Source organism: Lathyrus oleraceus, chromosome 4 (genome assembly GCF_024323335.1).
Source record: "Lathyrus oleraceus cultivar Zhongwan6 chromosome 4, CAAS_Psat_ZW6_1.0, whole genome shotgun sequence".
Classification (NCBI taxonomy): Eukaryota; Viridiplantae; Streptophyta; class Magnoliopsida; order Fabales; family Fabaceae; genus Lathyrus; species Lathyrus oleraceus.
This window is the reverse complement of record NC_066582.1, coordinates 232158349-232165935: the sequence shown is the minus strand read 5'-3', so window position 1 is coordinate 232165935 and position 7587 is coordinate 232158349.

The window sequence follows — 7587 nt, the reverse complement described above, 5'->3', positions numbered from 1 at the left end:
TTCCACAATTTTGGTTTCTGTGTTGAATACTTTGTAGCCTTTAGAGCGTTCTGAGTATCCTAACATAATACCTTTCTGTGCTTTGGAATCAAACTTGTTCAGATGTTCTTTAGTGTTTAAAATAAAGCAAGAACATCCAAATGGATGAAAATATGAAATGTTTGGTTTCCTTCCTTTACACAGTTCATAGGGAGTCTTATCCAGAATAGGTCTTATGGAGATTCTATTCTGAATGTAACATGCTGTATTTACAGCTTCGGCCCAAAAGTGCTTTGCCACATTAGTTTCATTGATCATAGTTCTGGCCATCTCTTGGAGTGTCCTATTCTTCCTCTCTACAACTCCATTTTGTTGTTGAGTTCTAGGGCAGGAGAAATCATGGGATATTCCATTAGAGTCAAATAATTCCTCAAAGGATTTATTTTCAAATTCCCCACCATGATCACTTCTGGCTCTGATAATCTTAGAGTCAAATTCTTTTTGCACTTTGGAGCAGAAACTAGTGAATACAGAGTGAGACTCACTCTTGTGCTTTAGGAATTTCACCCATGTCCAGCGACTGTAATTATCAACAATGACTAGTCCATACTTCTTTCCATTGACTGATGCTGTTTTCACAGGACCAAATAGGTCAATGTGGAGAAGTTCCAGAGGCTTAGAGGTAGTAACAATAGTTTTCTTTTTAAAAGATGTTTTTGAAAATTTTCCTTTCTGACATGCTTCACATAGAGCATCTGAAGAAAACTTCAGTTTAGGTAGGCCTCTGACTAACTCGAGTTTATTTAGCTGAGATAGTTTTCTCATGCTAATGTGGCCCAAGCGTCTATGCCATACCCATTGCTCTTCGTGAACAGACATCAGACATTTAACATTTTGTTCTTTTAAATCAGAAAGATTAATTTTATAAATATTGTTTTTCCTCTTGCCTGTGAATAGGACTGAACCATTGTTTTGATTTATGGCTTTACATGTTTTTTGATTAAAGATCACGTCATAACCGTTATCACTTAATTAACTTATGGATAACAAATTATGCATTAATCCTTCTACGTAAAGAACATCAGATATAGAGGGAAGAGTACCATTACCAATAGTTCCGGAGCCTCTGATCCTTCCTTTCTGATCTCCTCCAAAGCCTACGAATCCAGCGTCTTTAAGTTCCAGGCTTTGGAACATAGACTTTCTTCCCGTCATGTGTCGCGAGCATCCAGAGTCCAGGTACCATGACTGGTGTCTGAACTTTGCTGCATAGGATATCTGCAACATAGACAATCTTATCTTTTGGTACCCAGAGTTTCTTGGGTCCTTTCTGATTAGTTTTCCCAGAGTTTCTTATAACTTTGGGTTTTCTAGCATTTTCAAATTTTTGTTCTTGTGTGTGCGTATAGTGATATGAAAACGGAGATTTAAGTTGGTCACCAGTAGAAGTTTTATCTTCCTTAGGATCATACCCAATTCCCTTTTTATTGTTCTGACTGACTCCATAAATCATGGATGCCATGACACTCCTACCTATCCCATTTTTCAGAAATTCTTGAAAGGCTTCTTCGTAATTATAAATTATTGTATTTGAAGTCTGTGGAGCTTGAGATAACACTTCTTCCAGTTCTAAACGATTTTTATTCGTTGCATCTCTTTGTAATGTTAAGGATCTGATTTCATCCTCTCGTTTTAGAATTGTCATCTCAAGTTTGCCACATTCTTCAAATTTTGCTCCAAGACAGCCTTTTATATTTTTAAACTTTTGTTTTAATTTCTGATATGAGCTAAGAGTTTCTGAAAAGCATGATTCTAGATCAGATCGAGAGAGTTCAGAAAATACCTCTTCAGATTCTTCATCTGAGCTGCTCCTGGATGTGGTAGCCATAAATGCCACATTGGCCTGTTCATCAGAGTCAGATTCTGATGAGCCAGATTCACTATCATCCCAGGTAGCCATTAGTACTTTCTTTGTCCTGGAGGTATTTTTCTTGAAACTTTCTTTTCTGGGATTGTCTTTCTTTAGCTTGGGGCATTCATTCCTGTAATGACCTGTTTCTTTACATTCATAACAAGTAATATCTTTGTTAGTTTTATCTTTTGAGGTTGATTCTGATCGATCCCCTCTGGGTCTTGGTCTTCTGAAGTTGTTGTTCCTCTTTTTCCAGAGTTGTTTAACTCTTCTGGTCAGGAGGGACAATTCTTCTTCATCATCATAATCTTCTGGTTCAGAGTCATCAACATCTTCAGTTTCTGCCTGGAATGCTTTGGTTCTGTCAGATTTGCGTCTTTCAGATCTGGACTTTAATGTTACAGACTTGTTCTTTTTCTGAGGCTCATCTTCCTCTAGTTCTATCTCATGGCTTCTGAGGGAACTGACAAGCTCTTCAAGACTGATATTGTTCAGATCCTTTGACAGCTTCAGGGCAGTAACCATGGGTCTCCACTTCTTTGGCAAACTTCTGACTATCTTTTTGACGTGGTCTGCAGTTGTGTATCCTTTGTCTAGAACCTTGAGACCTGCAATAAGAGTTTGGAATCTAGAGAACATTACCTCTATGGCTTCGTCATCTTCCATTTTGAAAGCTTCATATTTCTGGATAAGCGCCAGAGCCTTTGTCTCTTTGACTTGGGAGTTTCCTTCATGAGTCATCTTCAGAGAGTCAAGTATGTCTTTGGCTGTTTCTCTGTTGGTGATCTTTTCATACTCGTTGTAAGATATAGCATTGAGAAGTATGGTTCTGGCCTTGTGGTGATTTTTGAAGACACGCTTCTGATCTTCTGACATCTTACTTCTGGGAACTTCAACTCCATTTTCTGAGACGGGAGGTGTGTATCCATCTGTGACAATGTCCCAGAGATCAGCATCATAGCCTAGGAAGAAACTCTCAATCCTGTCTTTCCAGTAGTCGAATTTTTCTCCATCAAAGACAGGAGGCTTAGCATTGTAACTGTCTCTTTCATTTGTGTGGGCCATAGTTTTTCTCGTTCTGGATCTCTCTACACTGTTAAGTGTTTGATTAGAAAATCAATAACAGAGCCGAAGCTCTGATACCAATTGAAGGTGAGAAAAACAAGAAAGGGGGGTTTGAATTGTTTTGGAAAATAAGCGCTTTTTCAAAATAAAGACCACACAAGGAATTTATACTGGTTCGCTTATAACACAAAGCTACTCCAGTCCACCCGGCCAAGGTGATTTCGCCTTCAACAAGGACTTAATCCACTAATCTTGAAAGATTGTTTACAACCAACGTCTAAGAGAAAGATCTCTTAGTCCTCTCAAGTATACAGACTGCGCAGAGTCACTTGAGGAAATAAAACACTAGATAAAAAGACTATGTAATCTAGAGTGCTTCTAAGATAAGCAAATATTACAACAGTAAGAACAAAAGAGTGTTTCACGTTCTAAGCAAAAGCTTTGTGAAAGATTGAGAGAGAGAGAGAGAGAATGTTTTAGTGTATTCTTGCGCGCCTCTCAATGTTGATTGCTGTCCTTTATATAGGAGTGAAAGGACCGTTGAAATTGATGGCAGATAATTTGTCTTGAATAGGAATTAATGCCATAACTTCTGTTGTTTCTTGCCAAAACAACTTTGTCTCCCCGAATAACTTCTTTCCAAATATAGTTCCTTTCCATTTGAATTTGAAGTTAATGTTACTCTTTCTGTATTAGGAAATCCATTATCAAAGTCTGCGTGACTCTGGGAATCTTGGAATCTTGTTGTGTTGATTTGGAGCTTCTGATGTTTATCTTAAGGAGTTCTGATGATGTCTTCAGATGACGCTGAGAGCTTCTGGAATGATATACCGTTGTTCAGAGTCAGAACTTCTAGAGTGCACTTCTTCTTCAAATGCTTCTGATATTCTGCTGTTTTGCTCAGAGTTAGAACTTCTTGAGCGTGTTTCTACTTCAGATGCTTTTGATCTTCTGATAATTTGTATCTGATATGATTCTGTATCTGATGACGTCATCAGATCTCTTCCTTCTTTCCTTAGAACCCTGCACACTTAGAAACTTTTCGTTAGGGTGCCATTTTTGGTTTCATCCTTTGTTATCATCAAAATCATGGAATCTGTTGTAGAACAATTTTTGTTCTTACAGAAGGTTGGTCAGATAGTGTTACGGCTTGGAGTTAGGCCAATGTTGGAGATGAAGGGTCAGATATTTCTGGTTGTTCAGAGTCAGTAGAGATGTCGTAATATGGAGGAGAAGAGGGAGTGTATAAAGGAGGTGAAATGGATTCATTAAGATACCTACCTTCAGATGAGGGGAGTGTTGATGTTTCTAGGTTGAATTCATGTGGAGGAGATGAAGGCGTTTTGGGTTCAGAGTTATGGGGTTCAAAGGGAGTTGGAATATATATGGTGGGTTCAGATGGGAAGTAGGTGGGGAGAGGTTGAGGTATACAGGAAGATATTTGTTTTAAATTAGAATTTAAAGGAGGTTTAGAGGGATGTGACTTACTTGAAACAGAGGAGTCCAAAGGCGTATGCGATCTAGTTTTTGAAGGTTCTCCCACCTTCAGAGTTTTATTCTTCTTTGACTTCTCAGAAGGATCTCTCTTCCTCTTCATGAAGTTAGGTGGCTTCTCTGGAAGCCAGTCCAATGAGAACTATGAGATATCCACTCCTTGATATGCCGAATCCTGGAGGTAATGGGCAATGGCCTCTGGAGGATCTATCTTGGAGAAAAGATAGAAACCATTAGCTATCTTTCTATGATCCCACTACGCCAAATAAGGGAAAAGAGGGCGCTTTTTTTGGCCTATAACAGCGCTTTAAAGCGCCCTCTAATCTGGCGCTGGCATAGGTAAAGACAGCTCTTTTTTTCCTGGTGAAAGCGCGCTCTAAAGTGGCTCTTTAAGCCCTTTAAGGGCCACTTTAGAGGGCGCTTTTTAAAGAAAGTGCCCTCTAAAGTGGAAACTTTTAAGGGTTTAGAGGGCGCTTTTACTGGAAAGCGCCCTCTAAAGTGGAAACTTTTAAGGGTTTAGAGGGCGCTTTTACTAGAAAGCGCCCTCTAAAGTGGAAATTTAAAGGGTTTAGAGGGCGCTTATTTTGGAAAGCGCCCTCTAAAGTGGGTGGTTATTTAAATTTTTTTTTTAAAAAGCGCTATATTTTTTTATTTATTTTAGACAACCTGTATATTGAAGCAGTACACCTAAAACTGTATAATTTGAAGCCCTTTTTCACACATTGCATTCAACAAGCCTTATATACAACAATCCATACATATACAACAATCCACTGATATATAATCGTTTAACTTCTAAAGATTCTAAATATACAACCAATTCATAACTTAAAAAGAAATAAAACTAAGTAGCAAAAGCATCTCTGAGATGTATGTTTTTTTTGCTAGCCGCAGTCTTCTTAGCAATAACCTCTTTTTGTTCAATATCAATAGCATGAACCTAAAATATCATAAAATTAGTTAGGTGAAGTATAAGATCAAGAATTAACATTTTCTATGCATAAATATCATATAATTGTGTTTATACCTTTTTTTTTATGCAACTGACTCGATTTGCTGTAATAAAAGCCATTTTACCTGTAATAAAGAAAACAATTAAAATCATTTGACCTGTACCTTTTTCACTAAGTTCTCTTTCTTTTCTTGGTTGGAATATGTTCTACATGTCTCTTAACAACACGGACGGTTGGATTGATCCAAATACCCTCATTATGATCATTTCTAATATATGAATCATTTGATATAATATTCTCATCTTGATCATTTCTGGTAAACGATTCAATCTCAACATCAATATCACCTTGATCTCCAGTGTTTTCATCAATTACTTTGTTGGAAAAAAGAACTATAGACCATTTCGTACTTTTCGGATCATTGACATAGAACACTTGTCTAGCTTGAGAGGCTAGAATAAAAGACTCATCTTTGTATCCAACCCTATTAAGATCCACTTGCAAAAATCCTGACTTATCCATTCGAATGCCGTTATTATTTTCAACCCACTTGCAACCAAATATAGGAATCTGAAACTTCTCATAATCAAACACCCAAATGCGCTCGATAACACCAAAATATGACAGATTTGCAAATTTGGGGTTTAAGCCCTTCACACTTGATATGTGCATTGCTTCAGCTACCACGGTGACACCACTATTCTGCATAGTACTTTTATCATCTTGTTCTTTGGTATAAAATGTGTATCCATTAATCGCGTATGCGCTATAAGAAAAAACATGGAAACTTGGACCATATGCTAAGCATCTCAACCTTTCTGTTATTGAAGCGGGATCTGAATAATACTTTGAATAAATATGATCCTTAAACCAAGGTATAAAACATCGATTGTGCTCTCGTACTATCCAATTTTCATTTCTATTGGGATTTAAACCTCGGAGAACATCCTTGTGAATTTCAACATACGGCTCAACCTCATTCTCATTGTGCAGAACATACAAATGCACTTGATCCCGTTCGACCCTTGATACTGCCACGATTTTATTTCCAATTAGATTTTTTCCTTCTTTCTTTTCGACAAGCTGAGACTTGGGGAGTCCGATTGACTGAACATTAGACAAATATTCAGTACAAAACTCAATCGCTTCTTCAACAATGTATCTTTCAACCATACAACCTTCTGGTCGACTTCGGTTCTTCACGTACCCTTTTAATATTTTCATATAACGTTCAACAGGGTACATCCATCTCATATAAGCTGGTCCACACAATTGTGTCTCTTTCACAAGATGAACAACTAGATGTACCATTATGTCAAAATATGATGGAGGAAAAAACATTTCAAGCTCACACAAAGTAATAACGATTTCTTTTTGCAACATTGGTAAGATCGCAGGATCGATCACCTTACTGCAAATTGACTTGAAGAGAGAACACAACTTAGTTATAGAGCTTCTTACTTTTTCTGGAAGAATAGAACGTATACCTATTGGGAGAAAATGTTCCATTATAACATGGCAATCATGGGTCTTTAAACTCTTTAACTTGAGGTCTTTCATAGACACAAGTCTTCTAATATCTGAAGAGTACCCTTCTGGAACTTTAACTTCACTTAGAAACTTACACAATGTTTTTTTCTCCTTTCTAGATAGAGTATAAGCAGCAGGCGGTAGATATGTTCGTTTTCCTTTCTTCAAGGGTCCTAATTCAGTTCTTATTCCCATCGCTATCAAGTCCTTTCTTGCCTTATGGCCATCCTTAGACTTTCCTTGTATATTGAGTAACGTGCCAATAACACTTTCAAATACATTTTTTTCAATATGCATAACATCAAGAAAATTCCAAGCGAAGGTTTCTTGATTCTTCTCCAAATTCAGGATAATCATTATCAATTTTCAACCACTGTGGTGAATCTGCCGGATGTCGATACTTTCCATCTATAATTCTTTCATCTGCATGCCAGGTCAAGTGTCTTGAATTGGTTTCACTACGAAACATGAGTCTAAATCTCGGAATAACAGGAAAATACCACAAGACTTTTACTGGAGACAACTTGTTCTTATATCGCGAGACACCGCATTTAGGACACTCATTTAATGATGCATACTCATTTCGAAATAAAACGCAATCGTTTGGACATGCATGTATCTTATCATAGCTCATGCCAATAGGGCACAACATCT